Here is a 22,800-nt window from a genome sequence, read left to right as displayed (position 1 = left end):
CTCCAGCAAGCCTTTAGACCACAGTGAGATCAGAGAGTCAAACCCTGCCTATGAGCTTCAGCAACTCCAGCAAGCCTTTAGACCACAGTGAGATCCCTTTCTCTGAATATTCTGCATCTGTAAATGAAGGAGTTAGATGATTTTTAATGTTCCTTTTTAGGACCAAGATGCAATGATTTTATGATTAATATCACACTGAGAGACACTATGCCTGTCTTATATTTCCCGACTCCATTTAATGTCTTTGCCTTCTACTTTCCTTCTTCATATGCCTGTAATTAGATAATGCCTTATGCTTCTATTTCCCACAGTGTTCTTCTCACACTTTGTACATGTCAACTGGACAAATATTAGCTGAATTAAATGCAGTAGAAGCTCTGTAAGTTGACCACCTAAGGGACTGTAACAAACTGGTCACCATACAGAGGTGGTCAAGGAAGCAGACGTGTGGTACATGTCTGGTCTACAAAAATTAGGTCAACTTAGGCTGGTGTAGGGAGGTGGTCAACTATGATGGTTCTACTATATTTGCATAATTCTCACTGTACGCAGTTAAGACTGAGGCTGTGTGATTTATAGCTCATGCATGACACACTGAATAACAGAATACAGAGATTAGTTTTTCTAACCCAGTCTTCAATGACTGAGGCAGAGGGCATTAAATAAAGTTGCACCAAAGAAAGTCCATGTCTGAACTAGGACCAGCGCTCAGATCTCCAGAGGAGAAGACAAACATTCTGTTCCCACCACCTCCTGCCTTTCTAGGCAAGAGCCAACAAAATGCTGACCACTGCATAGCCTCAGGCTCTTACTTTCCTCCTTCATGGGGTCTATTTTGGGGGAAGCTTGAGTGTGTCAAAGATTCACAGCCCATAATGTGATGTGCTACCAGCCAATCTAAGAACTTCCACTTGGAAATATTTCCTAAATTGGGGTGTTACACATACATGTTAAGAGAAGAGAAAGGAAGGACACACCTTCAACTGGATTTCAACCCAACAACCCACAGCACTGGCACTGATTTGTTCACTAAAAATAATGATGATAATAACACCCTCTATGGCAAGGGCCTGAGGGAGGGTCATTTCCTCCAAAAGAAGAAAGGCTTAACAAGTTGGGCAGTGCCTATGGCTCAAGGAGTAGGGCGCCAGCCCCGTATACCAAAGGTGGTGGGTTCAAACCCAGCCCCGGCCAAATAATACAACAAAAAAAGAAAGTTGATAAATCAGTCTCCTGTCTTGATCCATCCACAATATCAAGGAAATGGGACAAGGAGGAGATAAAGGAAGGAGATCTGGGCACAGACATGTCCTTTACTCCCCCATGGACATTATCCAGTCCTAGGTCACCTGTCTGGACTGTGAATGAACAGAAGGCTGTCTGGTTCATGGGCATCCACCTTCATTTACAGCAGCAAATTAATACCGTTCAAAATTCATTCATCCTCCTTCACTTATATCACCAATTTATACCATCCAAAATTCTAAAACACAGTAAGTCCACCCTCAGCATCATCCTGGGTAGGTCCTTGCAAACTGCAACTATAAGCAAAACAATGGGTAACAAACAATTTTGCCACAGGCCAGTTGAGATAGACAAGAGTTAAGCTCTTATAGCGTATTTCTGGTCACAAGTCATCACCAAACTTTAAGACCAGAACACTTCCACTATTAAACACTGAAATAAATGTGAAATATGCATATGTATATATTTAAGAAAGATTAATAAAATCAAATAATGTAAGTACTTACTCACTTATTCCAGTTTAGGGTTGGGGGTAGCCAGAGTCTGTCCCTACAGCTCAGGGCACTATGCAGGAGCCAGGCCTGGATGGACACCATCCCACGGCAGGTGCCCTCACTCTCACACCCCACTCACCCACACTGGGACAACGGGCACATGCCAATTCACCCGGTGTGCACGGTAAGCCTGGAAAAACCCTTGTAGACACCAGGAGAACATGCAAACTCCACGCAAACAGGGGGCCTGGCTGAGAATCAATTTTTGTTTCATCGACATTGTGAAATGATGTTGTATGAGGACCTGCTATACAACTTACCAGGGACTTTCTGTTCTGATAGTCTCATGTTCCTGCTGTCCATATATTCAGACATAGTTAAAAACCTTCTGCTTCTTCCAAAGTGTGTCAATGAGCTATTCCAAGTGTTGATTACATAAGAATAGTTAACACTTATCTCCAGGCCCCCCCCCCAACTTTCATGACACGGTGCCCAAATCCCAAAAGACAGAAACAGGATAAAGGATACATTTTCACTTCTTATTAGAGCACATCAATTTTTCCCAATAGAGAACAAAGTGTTTCAACGTAGAGAATTTAAAACCAAGGAAATATATGCGCCCAAAAGATCTTGTCGACCCCCACATACAAAAAAACTAGGGAAGTTCACAGTTCACAGATTTCTAAAAAGTAAAGGCTCTATTTGTAGAGGCTCTGCCCTGCCTGGGAGAAGGTGGCACTCTGGTTTCGGTCCAAGTAAGAAGCAAAAGGCAAATAGCCGTGTTTCCTGGGGAACAGCTTAGGTTGAAATAACATGACATTCTGAAATCCATTTACTGCAAAATAATGACCCCATTACCAAGGCCAAAGAACTGAGCTGGCCACACACACGGGCAAAGAACTCAGCCGTGCAGCCAGCCGCTCAGGTGTTTTCTCATTTTCGTGAGCCACAGGACAGGTAGAGGAGTTTTCATACAACTTGCAGCCACTGTTCCTAGAGATATACATCAATATTGCTTTGCATTTCCCTTAATTAGTCAAATTTACTTCCTTAGATGGGAACAAACTACAACATGCTGTGAACAATAAATGCAAAACCAACAAGCACTTCCTCTCCTGGCTCCATGCTCCCCCACGCTGACAGACTCAGGGCCATCATTCTCTCAACAGAAAAAAATAAGGTCGAAAACTGCTGCGCAGAACATTACCAAAGTTATTTCAAAGCACAGGGTTTTAAATGAGCATGTCTCATTAAAATATAGGATCGCTTCTCCCTACTTAATAAAATGAATATCAGAACAAGGTTTTGAAATTTTACCAGAAAATGGAAAATTACTAAAATGACAATGTAATATTTGACTTGTTTTGTTTGTTTGTTTGTTTTGAAGACAGTCTCACTTTCTCACCCTCAGTAGAGTGTTGTAGCGTCACAGCTCACAGCAACTTCAAACTCTTAGGCTCAAGTGATCCTCTTGCCTCAGCCTCCCAAGTATCTGGGACTGCAGGCCCCTGCCACAAGGCCTGGCTATTTTTAGAGATGGAGTCTTCACTCTTGTTCAGGCTGGTCTCAAACTCCTGAGCTCAGGAAGGCAATGAACTCCAGGCAATCCACCTGCCTCAGTCTCCCAGACTGCTAGGATTACAGGCATGAGCCACCATGCCTGGAAATATTTGACATTTTACTTCACAGGCATTATAGCAAACTGCAAAGGGCTAAGACAAATACAGACTACTATTACTACTCAACATAGGACCTCCCACAGTCTCCCCAAACATCTCCCTTCCTGCTGTCAGCATCGGAGAGCCTAATTCCCACACCAACAGTAACCCTCCCAGCAAAGACCGATTCTGAATAGACCCACAGTGTGAATTCCACTCTGCAAAGGAGGATTTTTAGACCAAAGCAACTTTTAGGCCCTAAAAGGTGTAAACACGCAGTTTGCCCTGCTCCTTTTAAAACCGATCCTGCCTTCCCTCCCCCCACACATCAGGAAGATGAGAATTATTCAGGGAAATTGTCTCCCTATCCTGGGGAAGAGCTGGGGATCAAGGCCAAGAGTGTCCCCCTTCCCTCTGGCTGTGTCTTTCTCATTATCCCTCAACTCAGCAGAGGACTGGCAGAAGGCAGGAACACCACAATGTCCTTTAAGGTAAAAATAAAGACATCGGACAGATGTATTCCTAGGATACTCCAAAAGCCTCCAAAAATAGCCTCAAGCACCCAAACCCTGCCAAAAATCTCAGTGGAAACCATCCATTCCAGTCGCTGACACTGTTAGGTCTATAATAAAGTTATTAGAGTCAGGTTCAAGTTGTCATTTTTCTAAGGCAGCAATTAAATATAAACGAACGGTGGCAACTTGTTAGCCCACTCGCTTACTGGTTAGGGCTCTGGCCGGCCAGAGTTCAGGGGGAAACAATCAGCCCCCACAAATTAACTCCAGGTATTTCTGACGGACTCCACTCTTTCTTATTATTAATAGCATTCTGAACTAGCAAGGAATTAAGTGAGCCTCAGTTTGAACATTCTTTGGGCATGACAGAAGAGATAATCAATCAGAAACTCCGAGCCACCCCACTTCTCCTGAGAGATTGAGAAAGTTTCTGTAGGAAGAGGCTTTCTCGCCAAACTTTTCCTTGCCCAAGAGCTGTTCCTCCTCCTTCTCTGCACACTAAACATTTGCAAATCTTTCTTAACTGCCTCCGCCCCCCCAACCACACCCTACTCCCTCCAACCACCACCGAGCGTCAAGCAAGGCTGGGCAGGCAATCTAGGACCCAGATACCGGCATGACTCCCAAACGCCTGAGAGATGAAACGGCAAAACTGCACAGTCACAGTGTGTGAAGATTTAAAGTCACGTTCCGTCTCAGTCTGCGTACCAGCCCCGGCCCTGTGCACACCTGCAAACCACATGGGACAGCCTTGCACTGAGGCGCCCACGTGGAGAACAGCCAGCCGGTGGACCCAAGCCTTCCTCATAAAAGACAAGATGCAACAGGAGACGGGCGATTTCTGGAGAAACCCACACCTCTGAGACTGGCTGAGTCTTGCTGGGCATGGCCTCTGAGGACCCTGAGAAGGAAGCTGAAAGCCCTGGGAACCGCAGACCAAGAATGAGAAGCCACGGGAAATAGAAGCGTCTGGAAGATACCGGGAAACGAGTGGGCCCTGAGCCATCCATTTACTCCAAAAACATCTATGGCCGTCTAGGGCTTCAGATAAGACTTCAAGTGGGATGTGGGCGTGTTTTCTTCAGGAAGAAAGGGACAAAGGCAAGTCGGGAGAGTGGGAGAGGAGTTTATTAAACCAAGTCCAGATAAAAGTATTGTCTCAACAGATTTTATACAACGAAGGATACGCTCACCCCTCAGCTTACGATTCAACTTAGTCCTAAGGAGGAGGCAAAAGTTTCCAAGACCCAATGCTCTGTAACCCGGGAAATGTTTGCAAGCATCCGGTCATTCCCAGGGAGAAGGGAGAGATGGTGAAAGAGTGGGAGGTGCATTTAATGGGCAAATTACAACCAAGGGCACAGTAGCACACCCCTGTCGCTGATCTGAAATCTCCGAACCAGTGTAGGAAAGAAAGTTTTTGCTGCCTGGAATAGTTCTGTAAGAGCACGTCACATGACAATTGCTCAGGGTTTGCTGAAAAAATAAAATAAGGCTTTTCCCGATGACTCTGAGGTTAAAGGGGGAAAGGGAGCATGAAGAGGACAACTGGCCCGGCTGACCGCACGCGATGAGGTCATGGAAAACGCCAGAGAGCCTGTCTTATTAGGCAATAGGAGCACCCTCAGAACTTGTCATTTTCATTAATAACACCATCAGAACATGGATTAAGAGCCTAATTATAGGGTTTATCATAGGGAATGAACTGAGGAAGTTAGAAAGCACCAAAGCCACTCTTGCTCATAATTTCACATAACGGGGGACAGGGGGAGGAGGGCCCCTCTAATTTTTAAATTACTGTAGAAGATTTACAATTAAATAAAAAGCGAGGTAAATTAAAATTAAAACAACAGTACTATGTAAAGGCATTAAAAAAAGAGAGGGCGGCACCTGTGGCTCAAAGGAGTAGGGTGCTGGCCCCATATGCCGGAGGTGGTGGGTTCAAACCCAGCCCCGGACAAAAACTGCAAAAAAAAAAAAAAAGAGAGAGAGAGAGAGATATGTTTAATGCCTACGGCCAAAAACCACAGCGAGCCAGTCAGTCATTAATTGCTATCTCATTATTCGGGAGCTCTGCTGACAGCACCATTGTTCACTTTAATTATTTTTGGCCTAATCTCTTTAGCCCTTATGAAAACCATTAATAATAACGTATTCACATCTCTCACACTAGCTCAGGTAGAATCTCCACAGAACTTTGACACTAGTCACAATCTAGGCACAAGGTCTGTGTCAAGTGAGCACAGGCTTCCCAACAGCAGAGAACAAACAGGCTCTGATTCACGCCCGGCTTCTCCCTGTGGCTGTCATTTACATGTCATGCTAATGTATGATTTAAAGACGTGAGTTAGACGTACGCACAGCATTGTGGAAGCCTCGGGAAAAGATTTATGGACGTCTCTCATCTAAGACTTGGAGAAGGTCCCCTTGAGTACAGAAAGGCCTCCAGCAGTTGGAGAAAGAGCTGCACCCAGCGTGGCAGCTATAATTAATACTGAAGCTCAGCAGGCAGGGGAATGAGAAATAGGTTTATTGGCGTGCTGAGTGATCCTACCAGAGACCAAAATTAGAATCACAGATTCGACTTATGTAATTCCTTTATCTCAAAGGCGCCCAGATAAGCCATATAAAATAGCTTAGTCACAGAGCATAAATTTAATTATATCCAGAATGAACTGAATCAAAGGTCAGACTTCCTTACAAGCCTACAACTAACGTAGACAGGACTTTAACCATTCCAGAAAATTACCAATTTGCCTTTAACGTGTCTGAAGAACATACATTCGCAACTCCAAAGCCTCCCGTCTGTACTGTAATGTAAGAACATTCAACTGATATCAGACTTCACCAGCCCCTAAGGTATCTGCCACTCCCTGTCCCCTGCTGTCTTTGGACAGAGAGAACACCCTTCTCCAAGGTAAAAAACAAAAAAACCCTCTCCATCTTTTCCATCAACCTTTTTACTCAGATCCCTCAGCTTTCAAGCCTTGATCACTGAGACATCTTTTTGCCTTATCCTCATGTCTACGTGTGGTCTTTCTAAAATAAAAGGAGTTTTTCTTTACAGTTTTTGGCCAGGGCTGGGTTTGAACCTGCCACCTCTGGTATATGGGGTCAGTGCCTCACTCCTTTGAGCCACAGGTGCCACCCAAAAAAACAGCTCTTCACCGTGGCACTCCCTGCCTCAAAAACCTTCAAGATCCCCACCCCTAGAGTCCAAAAGATAAAGTTAAATTATACCAGAGGGCCGTCAAAACCCCGACAAGCTACCGGAGCTAGTGTGAGAGATGCAAGTCCATTATTATTAATGGTTTTCATAAGGGCTAAAGAGATTAGGCCAACAAACTGAACAGGGCCCCAGTTCACATTTCTAACCAAATATCTACTCGGCCTCACCTGACACTCACTCCATACACAAGAAATAAACTGTGCCCACTCTGGCCTCCCTCTGCGGCTTGTCCTGGTCCTGAACACAGATGGTGGTGTGAAGCCCAGCTCAACAGCCATACAGCCCGGATTTTTAGTTTAACTTCACTACTCAATAACCCTGTGGCCTCTGACAACTGCCTTTAATCTTGATAAGCTTTGGTTTTTCCACCTGCAAAACAGAGATAATAATAATACAGGCCTACTAAGTAAACTGTGCGTATTACATGGGAGAAGCCGTGGGAACGCTTAGCACAGCGCCTGGGAGGTGCCATGTATTCACTTTCTAAATTATTTAGTTAAATTAATTCTTTGCAGTTCTTTGAGGCAAACTCCAATTCCAACTGTAAGTAGAAACTTTTTCCAAATATAACCTAAGAATACCTCCCTAAATTCCTACTGCATTTACATTTCCAAACACAACTTAGTAGCAACTAGTTCTCTGGTTGTTGTTTTGTTTTGTTTTTTAAAATTTTTTGTTTTCCTGTACCTAAAATAGAAGTTTCTGAAGAACAGGCACCGAGTAGCATTCTCCTCTGCAGCCCCTTCAGAACTTCATGGCTGGGCACACACCTGACAGTCAATAGTCCTTAACTATCCCAAGTACCAAAATCTCTCCCTATTCCAACCTCATCTACATATATTTTATAAATTACAAAATAAGGGCTTCCTTGGCACTTACAAACATCATATATTGTCAATTAATTCTGAGTGCTAAATTTCAAGCTCCAGCCAAGTACCAAAGGGACAAGACTCCTATTTTTCATCTGATTCACTTCCACACAGACTCAATTCCTATGGGTCTGAATCCCAGATGCAAATCAAAAGGACTCTGGGAATTTTAAAAAACTATTACTTGCCTGGCCCCAGCCCAGAGGCTGTGATTTAACTGGTCTGTGGGGAAGCCTAGCACTTCTGTTGTATAGCCGGGGTTGAGAAGCAACTCATCACCAAGCAAGTGAGTTAGCGAGTTCTTGTTGATCTACTGACTGGCATACTTGGGGACTATCCTGAGGTCTCCCAGTCTTCCCATCTCTGGGTTAATAAACCCATTTTCTCTAAACTTTTCTTTACATGGACTTCATCCTAATCCTTACCAGCCCTTCTAAAATTATCAATGCTAAAAATGGTGAACAGACAGTAATTTCCCCATCTCAAACACTTATTGTCACTGAGGCACCAAAAGATGCTTCTGGTTTTAAAAAGGAAAACCAAGTCCAGGGTTTCTTAGCTTGACTTCTGGCCCCCTGGAGTGTGTTGGGGTAAGGGGTAAAGATTCTAGAAGGCAATTTAAAAAACTGTGCTTAAGCCCTTTAGAAAAAAATAAACCAAAGGATTCACTAAAAACAAGGGCTGGCTCCTGTCCTCAGCAGCGCCCTGGACTAGTAGACAGGATCCCAGACTATCTCGCATCCTTAGACACAAGACAGAGAAAGTTAGGCTGGAGAACACAAGCCACTGCCCAGGGAGGACGCTGAATTCCAGACCGGGCTGTCCTTTTTTTTTCTTTTTAGATTTATCCCATATTTAATAATTCAATTCTCAAAGTAGTAAGAAATGTAAGTTTTGCTTTTTCTTTTTTAAAGAAACTTTGTACAAGTCAGAAAATGTCAGTATCCCTTTGTTCTCATCCTAGATCTTCCTGCTGTCAGCTGGACCTACCCTAAACAGTCAAGGATGTATTTCTGACCCCCAGTTCAAAAATGTGAAAGACAGGATTATAGTTATGTGTAACAATAAAAGCACAATCTAAAGGTTATCGTCACACCATGAACACACAGTTGTTCCCTCCTGACTCAGAACAAATACTAAGAGAAAGTCAACAGGGCTGGGCGGTGGCTCACGCCTGTAATCCCAACACTCGGAAAGGCTGAGGCGGGTGGATGACCTGAGCTCACAAGTTTGAGACCAGCCTGAGCTACAGTGAGACCTTGTCTCTAAAAATAGGTGGGCATTGTGGTGGGCACCTGTAGTCCCAGCTACCGGGGAGGCTGAGGCAAGAGAATGGCTTGAACCCTTGAGTTTGAGGTTGCTGTGAGCTACGATGCCACAGCACTCTATCCAGGGCGACATAGTGAGACTATGTCTCAAAAAAAAAAGAGAGAGAGAGAGAATCAACATATTCACAAATGAGATTTTATAATTCTCATGATAGAGTTTGACCCCCCAAAGGAAAACTAAATGTTTTGTTTCAAAAAGTTACAAATTGAGTGCTTAAGGAAGCGGCAGGACTAATTAGAGTCTGTTGGGGACCTGGCTGCTGTACACCAGCTGGCTTCTGTCCAGGAAGCCTTTTCAGGGGAGGGAGATGAAGGGCCGGGTACACCCCGTCTGCACCTCTCGGTACCACCTGCTCATCTTCTTGAACTTTTCGCAATGATAGTCCTCAGCGCCCTTCTCATCAGCAGGGCGCTTGCAGTTAAGAGGGGACTGCCCAGATCTGCTCCTCGGTCACCCTCTCTCAAGGGTCAGGCTTTGGGCTCTTTGTTTCTCCGTGTGGGACCGTTGAGCTCCACATGACAAGATCGGCAGTGCTGCACATAATTCACAGCCATGTTGGGAGGCACAAAGGACGTCTCACTGTCTTTCTTGTTCTGCTGGTCTGCCAGGAGCCCGGCCTTGGCGTCCTCCGTGGAAATAATATTTCCTATTTTAGCACCAAGGTACGCCCCAGGGATACCACTCAGCGTCTGGTTGAAGGCATCTCCTCAGTCTTCTTTGCTGAGGAAACCAGGACATTTTCTAGATGTTTATAAAGACAGTCCCCAGCTTTCTTTGGTCTGACCTTCTGCACCTCACGTTCCATAATCCTTTTCCTCTTCCTAGTTTGTCTCATGTGCCTCGGCATGCCTGCTTCCTCATCTCTCATCCCTGGGTTGGTTTTGGCAGAAAATGAAGTCCCCGGGGAAGGTCTTCCTCTTCACTGATCTCATCTTCACCCCTCTCCTTCGGCGTCTTCATATCCACCATACCACCTGTCTCAATTTGAAAGGGACCATCCATTGCAGTGGGCTCGTCTTGTACCTCCTCTCCCACCAGCAGGGCCCCAGCACTCACCCCCAGGGCCTCTTCCTCAAGTTCTGGACCCCTCTGGTCTCTCCTGGTTTTAACTGAACCTCCTCTGAATCCTGCTCATCGTCCTCCGCCTCCGAGTCAGCTCAGCGCCAACGAAAAGTCTTCCCAGTGACTGGCCTGGTGGTGCCAGCCCCCAGAACATGCTGTCCTTTGAGATGTACAGAAGTTATTCCACTATACCCCAACTTTAAAAAGGAAATTATTAAAGGCAAAGAAACGTGCCCAATTTCTCTGGGAGCTCCTGTATTATCACACCGGTACCTCTGGGCCCCAAGGTCTATGTCACCCCAGAATCTGATGGTGGATTTGATTCCCCTTTGATTAGCCTGAGAGCAAGAAAGGTCACTGCACATCTGTGAAGGTTCATGTTCAACCACATTTAATGGGTATCCATATGGAAGCCTTCTCATATAATAAGCAGTCAGAAATATTTATTGAGCACCTGTGCTAGACTAAATAAACATGGCTTCTCTTCCCAAGGAGCTTACAGTCTAGAGACACAAAGACAATAAACCAATAAGCAAGTATGTCAACAAATACTTAATCATGCTTGGGGCAAGTACCATGCTGTGAGAGAAGTAACCAGCGTTGAGTGGTGGAGAGCATCTGGGTGAGCTCTGGCATGGGGAGGCTGAGATACACTGACCCTCCAAAGAGGACACATTTCAGAAGAAATCTCAGGTCAGAAAGAAACAGCCAGAGAAAGACTGTCCCAGATAGGAGGACAGCATATGGAGAGGACCAGAAATCAGGACAATCTTGGAACATTGGAGGAACAGCAAAGAGAATGTGGATGGAGCAGCACAGGAATCTGTGGAGACAGGCAGGGGCCAGGCTGCTCAGGGTCACGCCCTCCCTGCCCACTGGCCATCCCGATTCAGGCTGATACATGACCGTCATCTGGGGCATGTTGGGGGCCTCAGTCCTTCCTTTATTAGTCCCTTTCTAGTATTTTTATGTAAAATTTATCTAGAAATGTAAAAGATACTCTCATCACATCTTCTCAAATCACAAAAAAGGAATATTTTATGTGAAATAATTACAATTTTCCAAGTCTGGAATGGTCTAAAATCAAAAGATCTAAATCTGTCCTCCTGTGGCTCTGAGGGTGGGATCCCATCTCTTTAGCTTCTTCGATTATCACTGATCCTCTCCTGGTCACCATTTCAGTTCTCCAGATATCCCAGGTTTTTGGTGCCCCAACTCCTACCTTGAACTCCTGGCCACACACGAGACTCCGCCTCAGCCTCCCAAAGTGCGGGGATTACAGGTCTGAACCACCAGGCCTCATACCCACAGAGGTTGCTGTTTGCTGGTTCTCCCTCACCTGGTGAGCTGTGTTTGTGCCCTGAGCTTAATCAAAGGAACTTGACCCTCCAGGACTGCTTTCCTGACCCTCTTCCCTCCCTCTTTCTTTGCAAATAAGGGGTGACAGCACTCCTTCACGGCTCCACAGCACTCAACCCTCAAGTCTATCTTGGCACTTAGCACACTACATGGGTGATCTCTGTTTATGTCAACGTACGTCTTTCCTACTCCTCTGAACTCGAATCCAGAAAGTGTATCTGTATTTTAGAAACAGCATTTAGTAGAGTCCTGAATATTTAGTAGATACTCAAAGTTTACTGAATGAACAGGTCTGCTAAATAAGCAAACATGGAAGACATCTGGTCTCATAGTTGTTTGTCGAGTGGGGATGGGGAAAGGTGAGATTTGGGCTGATCACAGTTCAAGAAGAGTCCACCCAGCCAGGTGCAGTGGCTCATGCCTATAATCCTAGCACTCAGGGAAACTGAGGCAGGTGGGTTGCTTGAGCTCAGGAGTTTGAGACCAGCCTGAGCCAAGAGCAAGACCCTGTCTCTACTAAAAGTAGAAAACTAGCTGGGCATGGTGGTGCATGCCTATAGTCCCAGCTATTTGGGAGGCTGAGTCAGGAGGATTGCTTGAGCCCAAGAGTTTGAGGTTGCTGAGAGCTATGATGGCGCCATAGCACTCTACACAGAATGGCAGAGTGAGATTATCTCCAAAACAGTAAATAAATAAATAAGAGCCAACCCAAGTTAAGCCTCATAGACTGTGCACAGAGCAGTGGTCCCCAACCTTTCTGACACCCAAGACAGGTTTCCCGGAAAACAATTTCCACATAGCAGGGGGTGGGTATGCCAAGGGAATCCCAGAACATCCTTTCTGTATGAGCTTTGCCCATTAGATGCCCACTCGGTGCTTCCTTGGGTACACTAAAACCAAAGACACTCACAGCTACATTTTTTTAAACTTCACTTTAAAAAGAGTTCATCAGCCCTACTTTGTTAACCTCTCCAGCGGTCTCTCTCGGCTTTTCTCCCCTCCCCCCCATCATCACCACCATCATCATCTATTGTATGTGAATCAAGTTGCCATTGGCTGTAGGATGCAGGCTCAGAGAGTGAGAAGGGCAGATACGGATCACTGTGAGGCCGGCTAACTCAGCACACGGAGCTCTACAGCTCCACCCTCTCCACAGTCCCCTGGCAGATCTAGGTCACTGATTCCTGTGAGGTGCCCTGCAGTGTCCCCTCTCCCCTACATCCCCAGACACTTCTGCAGCGGCCACCTCTTCTGCAGTAGCTGTGTCACTGCAATACAACTGTCACTCCCACATCTGTCTCCCCACCAGCCCAAGGCTGCCTGGAAGCTGGAGCTGTGTGTGCTATATTCACCCTGCACTTGCAGAGAGATGGCCCCAGGTACAGCATGGCCCAGCACAGCCCGGCACCACGGGCTCAGACTCTCCCACTACCAAGGTGGGGACCCCCGGAGAATTAGTCTCTTTGAGTCCTATTTTTCTAAACTGTGAGATGAAGACAAAAGTGAGGATGATACTGTAGCCCATGACTGCATTAATGTACACAGCTATGATTTAGCAACAACAACAAAACTAACCATGATGCCAGAGGACTACTGTGAGACTTCACTGAGATTTATGCCATTTTTTGTACTGAAGACCTCCTTATATCTAGGCTTAGAACAACGGGCACACACCTGTAATCCCAGCACTCTGAGAGGCTGAGGTTGGTGGATCACCTGAGCTCATGGGTTCAAGACCAGCCTGAGCCAGCGTGAGGCCTCATCTCTAAAAACAGCCGGGCATTGTGACAGGTGCCTGTAGTCCCAGCTACTTGGGAGGCTGAGGCAAGAGAATCACTTGAGCCCAAGTTTGAGGTTGCTGTGAGTTATGACTCTACCAGGGGCGACAAAGTGAGACTGTCTCAAAAAAAAAAAAATGGGCAGAGGATTTTAGATGAATGTGTGGTTATCACGGCTTAGTACCATCCCTTTTTAAAGTACTGGTTTAGAATTACCGTATGCATGGCGCTGTGTTCTGTAGGTAACAAATACGTCTTAAGGGAAAAACTCTTTGGGTGGCGCCTGTGGCTCAAAGAACAGGGCGCCAGCCCCATATATAGGAAGCAGCGGGTTCAAACGCGACCCCGGCCAAAAACTGCAAGGAAAAAAACCTGTCTGTCCAGGAATTCATAATCCAGGAAGGAAATGGATCAGTAATATAGAGGTGGGTCTAAAGCAAGACTACAGATGGACTGAGGAATAGAAATTCAGCGCAGAGAGTATTTCTGCCTCCAGTGCTCAGGAAGGAGATGGCACAGGACATCGACTCTGAGTAACAGAGAGGAAGGACTTCACCTCCTGGCAGAGAAAGGAATTAAGTGTTCTAGGTGAGGGGGGGACATCAGGACAGGGATGCAAATACGAAACCGCGCAGGACAGGGCAGTGAGGAAGCGTTGTGGGAGGTACGCGTAGGCCAGCATCAGGGTGCAAAACCAAAGTGCTAAACTTTTAACTTCTGTTGCCTTTTGAAAGCCACCAATTCCTCTGTCTTCCTGAGAGCCTAACGGGTACAGGTCTGTACTCCCCATTCCGCCCTGTGTATTCCCAAAAGAATCAAGTTTCCTCTCTCCTCTTTGAATGTAAAGTTATTTTGTATCAGGTAGGGAACTATTATACTACTAGTCCTGATGATAATGGACTGAACTAAGGGTGTCAGCAAGGAGATAGGCAAAAAATAAAAACTCCACAGCTATGGAGTCGGATCAGAGGTGAGGCATAAAGGTGGTGTGGGGATGCAGGTGGGGCTCCATTGAATGAAGGAACGATGGCTTCCCAAGAAAGGGCTCTTTGGGAGGGAGCAGTGGAGGAAAGAACATGAGACAGGCCAACTCTTATCCAAGATATGATCCAAACTCATTTTCTCTACTAGAAAATCAACTCAAGGGCAGCGCCTGTAGCTCAGAAGGGTAGGGTGCTGGTCCCATATGCCAGAGGTGGTGGGTTCAAACCCAGCCCCAGCCAAAAAAAAGAAAATCAACTCAAGTTACCTGCCCTCCAGAGTGTCAGTAGCCTACTCTTGGCATATGAAAAAGGGTTATTTTAATATATTGTAGTTGTATAGTTGGGATGTCTCAGAATTGAGCCACACGGAGGGGAAGAAATGCTTCTGCCCAAATGCTCTGAGGTCTTAAACCCCTCAGGGCATTAAGAGGGACTGGGTTTCCATTGCATCAGATGGAAATCTCTCTCAGATCAAGCGATGGTCGCAAGAATGCAACAGACACATCAAGGGGATGTACGTGTGAACGTGTACATAACCCGCATATTTTGTGCATACTTCCAAATTGCATCATTTATGCAGCTGTCCACAAACTCGGCTTCTCTGTTTATTTTTGTCCTTAGAGGCAGAGCTCTCTTCTCTGGTTCCTATTAGGCACAGCGAGATCAAAGCGGCCCCCAGCCAGCCTGAGAGCGCGCGCCATTCTAGCCTCCATCTGAGCAAGATCAAAACCAGGCTGATGCCCTCGGAACGGCTCCTCCACCGGGAAGCTGGCAAGAGCACCTGTCGGAACCCTCCTTCCACAGCTCACACCAAATGCAAAGGCTGTGTCTTCCCGGGAATGAAACACAAAGTAACAGGGGCTTAGACAAGAAAAGTTCTTCCCACCAGCTTTGTTATGACAACGTTATTCTCACGGAGCACGGCGCACGCAACATGGCTGTTGTTTTATGAACCGCGTGGGGAGGGAAAAATAGCCCAGAAAGGTCACCTGGCACGCTAAAGGTTATCCAGCCTCCGTAAGTGGGTTCAGGACGCAGGCACACAGCAAACTCGTGCTTTCTCTCTTAGGCCAAGGGGGAAAGATTGACGCCTCTGTTTTCTTTCCCCACCTCTGCTATGTGTCACCCTCTTAATTGGATCTAATCACCTGAAGCAAGGTGATTAAATGTCACTGTAGGGTGGCTTTGATTCCCAGCACCATTTTGGTTGGCACATGAGACAGGTGTGCCCTTGTAACCTGTGAATGAGGCATTGTTCACCGTCTCAGCCGGCAGCCTCCTCGCTGCCCTGTGCAGGCTGACTGGGCCTTACTGCAGGACGTGGCACTGGCAGTCAGAGCTGTACCAAGATGGCTGCGTGGCAGTACATGTGGACGTGGGTCAAGACTGTTCCCCTTCTTGGAAATGTCAGGCCAAAATGGATACTGATTGTTTCTTGTAGAATCTTAAATCATCATTCAGAGTGAGTTTCTGGTGCAGGAACCTAATTTGTTCTGGTGCTGTCCTTATACCCAGTGACCTTTCTGTACCTTCAGAAAAGTATCAGTTGCTATTTGATCCAAACTCCAACTGCAACAGAACCAATCAAAGATCATCTCAGTGAGAAACAGGGTAAGGACTAAGTTACTGGCCAGAGGGGATGGTGGCCCAAGACAGAGGGCAGGTTGGGAAACAGTGGCCCAGGAATGAAGGCTGAAAGATGACAGTGCCCTCGACATCACAGACGGGCCCAGACTTCACACAAGGCTTTAGATATGGCTGAATGCAGGGATCGCCCAATGTCCGTCATTGAAAGTTGTCTGTAACCCCTGCCCTAATATAGCCGCCACCTGTTTTGTAAGCAAGAAGTAGTGGAAAGGAAGAGACAATTTCTAAGTAAACAACGGACATTGTCCACTATTCCAAACAGCTACCTCCTGACTAAGAAACCCAAGGGGGCTAAACAGGCCATTTGAGCTCTGAGCTCTGCAAAGCAGCAGAGCTGCAGGTAAGGCCGTTTCAACTCAAGGACACTAAACCTTATTTCAAAGATACAATTAGCCTTCCACCAAGGTCTTATTACGTGCCAATTTCTCCAAACACACATTTGTATAAGGAAGTGATTTGTAAATACTACTCTCCTCCTCTGGGAACCTCTTCACTGAGCACTGCTGGGTCCTCAACGCCTCCTTCCCGCAGTGTCTTGCCTTCTGACAGACGTCAAGGTCAGGGGGTTGTGGTTGCTGCTCACTGGTTTTGGGTGTCCCTGAGTGTCTACAATGGTGTCCTGTATACTGTGGGCATCCAATCAGCAGTATGTTAATGATCATAATTAAGGGATCATTTCTCCTTTACACAATATACAGGGAACCTGAGAACAGAATTTAACTGACCCGTTAGCCCAGTGACCACTGGAGTCTCCTCAGTACTTACGAACATAATGAAATGATTCCTTTAACTTCTAAAAGATTAAATTTCATAACCGTGTTTTCATAAATAGTTCATTTTTCTCTTTATAAAATTCCAGACAGGAAAAGGCCCTGTTCTTAGCCCTTTCTCAACATTAAACGGACACACTGGTGTCTACATTCAATCACTGATCTGTTCAAGCAGCTGCTGAAGGCTCCCCACATCCACACAGCGTGGTGCTCACAGCGGTTCACACGCGCACCTCATTTATTCACCCTCAGGATCCCGGCTAGTATTAGCTGGCCTTTCTTATAGATGAGGAAACAAATGCTCAGAGCGCCTGAGTCATCTGCCCAAGCTAACACACTACGAAGTGAGGCTGAGAATCCAAACCAGGACCGTGCGCCCCAAAGCTGCAGGCTGCTCCTGCTAAACGGGGCTGTAAAGGAACCCCCAGATGTGGCTGAGAGCCTGGCCTCACCCCTGTGGAGCAGCAGTCCTGTCCCAGAAGCCCCACTGCAGTGATTTACATTCACTCAGACACTTCTGTGTAAGGGTATGTGTTGTTCCTCTTAAAAAATATCAACTGTGTGTGCTTGAAATTGCCATTTATTTCTTTAAATGTTTGCTCCATGTATCATGAGCCTTTACCTACAAGGTGCCCTGGGTAGCTCTGGCCAAATGGATCAACTTTGCATGAGTCCTCTGTATAAACCACAGGCTAGAGTTAGTGACTCTCTGATACCTCATCTCTACACACCTGTGTCAATCAATAATCAATTCCCCCTCCTTCTAACCACAAAACTGCATGATCAAATTATTGAAGCCTGAAAAGATAAAGCCACTTTATTGCAACTTTTTTTCAATCCTTCTGGTCTCCTCCAAGCCCTCCATCCACTACCCAACTACTTTATAAACCCCAATCTCTCTATACGTTCCTTTAAACCCCAAAACAGGTGCTCAAGTCTCTGCCAGAATAAAAATGTGTCTCCTGGACTTATATCCATCCCTCACACTTTCTCTCTTTATTACCTTAGCCAAATGTCTTAGTCTATTAGTATTTCTGTAAAGAAAACACCCAAGATGGGTAATTTATCCAGAAAAGAGGCTTATTTGGCTCATAGTTCTATAGGCTGCCCAAGATACGGGCTACCAGCATCTGCTTCTGTTGAGGGACTCAGGCTGCGCCCAGGCATGGCAGAAGTGGGGGGCAGTGTGTGCGGAGGTGACAGAAGAGAAGGGGGGGGGTCCCAGGCTCTTTTTAACAACCAGCTCTCAGGGGAGGGATGTAACAGGGAACTCGCTCATGATCATGAGGACAGCACCAAGGTGTTCATGAGGGATCCCCCCCCAGCAAAGACCTCCCACTGGCCCCACCTACAACTTTGAGGAACAAATTTCAACACGGAGAGGAGTAAATCTTAAACTAGAAACCAAGTTTTTTGTGAGGCTACATAATCTCCACTTTCTCATTTCCCATGAAATGAGAATGAATTTACTGCATCGTTGACTCTGTCCCAGTCATTGGAGACACAGTCATTATGTACTACTACAAGTTCAAATCCCATGTCCTGTCCTCATCTAATTCCAGCATATTCTATTACTCCAATTCCTTCTTCATGTGTAAGCTGTTGTGAAGAGTTGCTATGTACCAGTTAACAGCTGCTGTCTCACCCCACCCCCCCCACCCAAATGGGCAGATTAACTTGAAATGAACTATTATCCTTATGGTGATGTACAATCGATATGAATTCAGAGAATTAAAAAAAAAATAGGTCTACTTTATTATCTAAAACTAAGGCCTTATTTTTAAAAATTCTCAAACTGGAGCTGATTATTCCAGATAACACAGCCTATCACTAAGTGTGACTCCTATTATGCCACGCCCCCCCCCCAAATATATGTCAGGAGGGAAGCAGCCACATCTGAAAACTGCAGGTGTGAGCCACCAGCTCCCCAGACAGGAGAAAGTTCAATTTTTCAGAAAAAGCGCTGACATATGCCTACAGTAAGAAAAGTATTAGAAAGGAACACCATGGAGTTTAGTAAGGTTCAAAGTTACACTATTTTTAGCACCCACTAACTGCCAAAACATACGCTGGTACACAGGGCACAAACATGAATGTGGCACAACCCTGGCTTGAAGGAAGCGCAGAGCTCCAAAGGAGAGGCAGTCACTGCAGGGGTTGGGGAAAGGCAGGCTGGGGTGTGACTCCAGCCATCCCAGCGTCTCCACCTTCCTGCAGCTCGTGTGCCCTGGCTTTCCCAGGTAGAAGCACAAAGAAACATCTAGGATTCTATTTTTTTCAGTGATGAAATCTTTCATCTGCGGAAGATTCAGGAGATCTCCTGAACAAGCCTCCCCAACAAACCCAGATGCACAAGTGTTATTCTGCCCACACACAGCTGAGGACGGGAAAGCACTACAGCCCGGCAAAGTCACCAAGTGAGCAGCAGAGCGGAAAAGGGGCCACGCTGGCAGATCGCAACCCCTGCTGAGTTCTTAAACCAGGTTCTAGTGTTCAGAGATTCTCCTAAAGGAGAAGAAAGTTGAAATCCATGCCCGGGCACAAGGAGAGCTGAGCAGCCCTGCAGAAGTATAAGGGGTAGATTTCTGCCATGCCAAATCACGACTGTCTCAGGATGGGGCAGAGGGAGCCGGCTGGACATGGCACTGGTGGGGTGACAACAGGAGGGCCGGGGGAGATACCAAGAGCATGAAAAGCCTCCCATCCACCCCCAAATTCACAGGACTCACTGTGCACCAGCCCAGTCTACTCCAGATGACCTCATTCAGATCTCCCTTGCAAAGCTGCCCTCTCTTAGAGGGGCAGCCCTGGGACAGTTTGTGGACAAGCTTTCAGACAGGGGCCTGTGCCATTATTTGTTGACACAACAGCAGGAACCTCCAAGCTTAGTGCCCGTTTTCCAACACCCCTGATGGCAGCCCAGCTGTAAGACAATGATTCTGGGAACCAGGCTCTGGGAACTAAATAAAATCTCTCCAGGCTCAGCACAGCCATCAGCATGGAGAGAAGCAAGTTTAAAATCCAAACCTCAAACTGCCATTACAGATTTTTATATTAGTGATTTTGGTTTTTTAAAATATATTAAATATTCAAATTAAGATGCACTGAAGCAAAAGAATATTATGAAAAGAATTGTGTGGCTTCTAATTTAGATGTGACACTACAGAGTCATAGTTATTTGAGAGAAGTTGTAGTTCAAGGGCACAGCAGGCCTCAGTGTGATCTTTGTCAAGTCACTCATTACTCGGGGCTTTGATTTTCTTTCCAATAAAAAAAGAAAAATTGAAAAATCCAAATGGACCATACTTTCCTGACTGCCCTAAACGTATTTTAAAAGGCTCTTAGGGTTTTTTTACCTTGAAAAATGAGTAGAATTGAGTATTTCTTTTCCAGTGTACAAATAAACATGATTAGGGTAGAGACCATCTTGCCTATAAAATGCAATATTATTTGTTTGTTGCTCTAGAGAATAATGTTTAATTTAGAGAAGAAAGTATTTCACATTCTAACTAAAATTAATATTTTAAATTTTTTGTTAAATATTTATAAAACCTTTAACAGTATATTAGGTAGCATTTTTTTCCAGTGATTTTTTTATAATAAATGCCTTGATCTGCTTTAAGAAATAAATCAATCATTGCTCAACTCTGGGGGAAAAAAAAAACTAACCAAAAAAGCAACTAAAAATAAACACGTTTAATAGGTAGTATGTGTCCCAAAATAGAAACTACATCTATTTGCTCAACAAATAGATATAACAATTTGCACTAAACTGTGGAACCATTCTTCTGACAGAAAAACTAATTCATTTAAATGAGTCCTGCCAATCACTGGTTTAAAAAAATTTTAACAAGAATGTTCAAAGCAACAAAAACAACCCAGGGTCCATAACAGAGGGGGTGGAGAGTGGCTTCCCTGTACACCGGACACTGTGTATCAGTGATAATGAACAGACGTCAGCTCCACATGGCAAGCAAATATGAATCCTAAAACTATGATGTTATAAGAAAAAACATGTCACCAAAAATGTATTTGGTATGATGACATTTATACAAAATTCAAACCAAGCAAAGAGAAACAACATCTGATTCACAGATACAAACAGCCGGCAAAACTAAAAAAAAAGCAGAGTATGAACAGACAGACAACTGAGATCCTGGGGACCTCTAATGGGGGAAGCACGGGGACAGCGGCAGGGGACACTCACAGGCAACCTCGGAAGAAACGTCCTTTTTCTTAAACTAGTTGTGGGTATACGCAACTATTCACGTACAGTTATTCATCACCTCTTATAAAATTAAAATCTTTTCTTTTATTCTTCCCTATCCAGTATTTAATTTTTTTAATAGTAACAGGAAGATGACATTTATTTAAATCATACCCATCCCGGAACAATACCTAAGGCGGTGAAGCATCATCTACAAAATACTGAGAGCTGCGTCCCTGCCATTAACCGACTTTGCAGCTCTGGACAGGAATACATTCCTCGGGCTTCACTCACATCGTACTTAGTTAAAAAAAAACCAAAAAAACCCAAGATGTTCTCATCATTCTTGGATACTTTATATGGCGTAGCAATAAAGAACGAGATCAGGAAAGTCAAATCAGCAATCACAAAATCCAAAACTTTTCAAAACATATTGCCAAGGACCTACTCTGTACTCTGTATCACACTTTTCAAAATAAGTCCCTGAGCCCAAGCTCCGGCTGAGCAGCAGAGCTCCCTGAGTGTGACAAGGTTTGGATTTGTCCTCTGCTCCTCCGGCCGTTTGTTCTGAGCAGGTTTTCTTCTGGATGAGCATTGCAGAGACCAGAGGCTGGCCCCTTGACGAAGTCGATCTCTGCACAGCCAGAATGTCATCTCCTTTCCTCTTCCACACTCTCTCCCCCAGAGGAGGTCCATCTCTCTACCTCCCGGCATCTGTTTCCACCCCTCAGACGGGAAGAGCAACGTCTGCTCACACCCTTGTGGAGGATCCAGTGACTTGGTGTGAGGCGTTCAGAACAGGGCCAGCGTGTAGTGTGTGTTACACGCGTGTCTGATGTTCATGTTTTCCCAGCATCATCTTTGATTGGGAGTAAGAAAATCAGGTGTAGCGTGTACTACACGTACGTCTCTTTGAGGCAGAAGCTTACCTACCAACATTAATGATTTCTTCCTCTGAAATGAATTTCACATTTCTCACTCCCCCAGTGGGCTTCACTAGCTCAAAGGCTGCCTTGGAGACACAAAACCCCACCTTGCCCCAGTGCCTGAATGTAAATAAGAGCAACTGGGCAGCTAGAGAATCAGGCGTCCTCCCTCCTGAAAGGCCTGGCAGCCCCCAGCCCCGCGTAGCTGAGAATCCCAAAGGCACAGTCCCCTACATTTCCACACAGAATGGATGATCCAATGGAGTGCTTTAGCCGGCTAAGCAAACCTTTCCAGGTGGGGCCGTGCGGATGAGACTGCGTAACTGTTATTATCGTTGCTATTATTTCTAGGGATGGGCAACAAGTTGAAGTCAATTAAGAAGCCCATAAACTGTCACCCAAACCTCAAACTGAAAAGCGTCAGTAATTCTGCTGCTTCCAGCCTCTCGTCAGTTGTCAGCCTCAGATTCCTCTGAAAAAACTAGCAAAGGGTGGCACAGCAGAGCAAGTCCCAAAACCACTTTACTAAATTCCAGTCACATTACTTGTAAACATTTCTGACCCCTCTGTCAGTACAGAAAATCCTTGCGTTATTTCTAGAAAGGCTTGGAAATGTATCCTCAGAGCCAGGAGCCTGATCTCAATTTAAGAGCGTCCTTGCAAAATTCCCCACTCAACTTCCACTTTCAGGCCTTTCACACATCACGGGATGACAAGAGAACCCCGGTC

At 45.5% G+C, this 22,800-nt stretch overlaps 1 protein-coding gene and 1 pseudogene across 1 annotated transcript in view; both read right to left on the bottom strand.

The window, feature by feature from the left end:
- Window positions 1-22,800, bottom strand: part of BARX2 (BARX homeobox 2) — a 62,605-nt gene that overhangs the window by 24,777 nt on the left and 15,028 nt on the right. The window lies entirely within an intron of this gene.
- LOC105887576 lies at window positions 9,634-11,284 on the bottom strand (annotated as a pseudogene).

This window comes from Otolemur garnettii, unplaced genomic scaffold (assembly GCF_000181295.1).
Source record: "Otolemur garnettii isolate 467f Iridium unplaced genomic scaffold, OtoGar3 scaffold00097, whole genome shotgun sequence".
Taxonomy (NCBI): Eukaryota; Metazoa; Chordata; class Mammalia; order Primates; family Galagidae; genus Otolemur; species Otolemur garnettii.
This window is presented reverse-complemented; position numbering and strand designations above follow the sequence as displayed.